The sequence below is a fragment of the Etheostoma spectabile genome, chromosome 16 (genome assembly GCF_008692095.1).
Source record: "Etheostoma spectabile isolate EspeVRDwgs_2016 chromosome 16, UIUC_Espe_1.0, whole genome shotgun sequence".
Classification (NCBI taxonomy): domain Eukaryota; kingdom Metazoa; phylum Chordata; class Actinopteri; order Perciformes; family Percidae; genus Etheostoma; species Etheostoma spectabile.
In genome coordinates this window covers 22,036,771-22,037,803 of record NC_045748.1, presented here as the reverse complement: position 1 = coordinate 22,037,803, position 1,033 = coordinate 22,036,771, and positions in this window count along the sequence as shown.

Here is a 1,033-nt window from a genome sequence, read left to right as displayed (position 1 = left end):
GGTAAGAGCTTTGGAGTAGAGTTTACTCTGCATCACGTACTGAGTGCATGTCTGTTGTATGGTGTTTGCTTTGCTGTTTTCTGTGTGAAATAAAGTGACACATTTATTATGGCAGAAAACAGTCTGTGTGATTATTGACAGTGTGAATCTGATACTCATAGCTGTGCTGTATCCTGTTGGAAGTTAAGAGATATTCATTTTAGCAGAAAGCGGCGTTTGAGTGTGTTGACCGTGTGAGCCTGTCAAACACATCTGTACTGTATTTTGTGACAGGGTAAAGGGACAATTTATCCTGGCAGGGAAAAAGTGTTTTTTGTGGTTATTTGCTTGTAGTCGACCACTCCGCGATCCTGTCTAAAGATTTTCACAAAACAAGGAGGTAGAAGAAGAGGACGAGGAGATAGAGGAGGAGGCCCAGGTAGAGGAAGTGGAGAAGGAGATAAAAGGAAGAGGCCCAGGTAGAGGAAGAGGAGATGGAGATAAAAGGAAGAAGCCCAGGCAGAGGAAAAGAAGAAGAAAGAGATGGAGGAAAAGGCCCAAGAGGAGGAGGAGATAGAGGAAGAGGCCCAGGTAGAGGAAGAGGAGAAGATAAAAGGAAGAGGCCCAGGTAGAGGAAGAGGAGAAGGAGATAAAAGGAAGAAGCCCAGGCAGAGGAAAAGAAGAAGAAAGAGATGGGAGGAGATGGAGGAAGAGGAAGAGGAGAAGAAGATAGAGGAAGAGGCCCAGGTAGGAGGAGGAGAAGAATGAGACAGAGGCCCAGGTAGAGGAAGAGGTAGAGAAGGGCTTGAAGAGTTGATAGAACCTGAACAAAGAAGACGAGGACCATATTTGACTCAAGAAAACCGTGCACCCCTTATTGACCATGTTATCAACCATGGACTGACACTGATGGACGCTGTACAAAGAGTTCAACCAAATCTCAGCAGAAATACTGTTGTGTCAGTAATACGGACATTTCATTGAGAAAACAAGTAAGCTAACCACTAGGGGTGATCCGAGTATCCGGCTGAAACGAGTATCCGGTACGGATAAA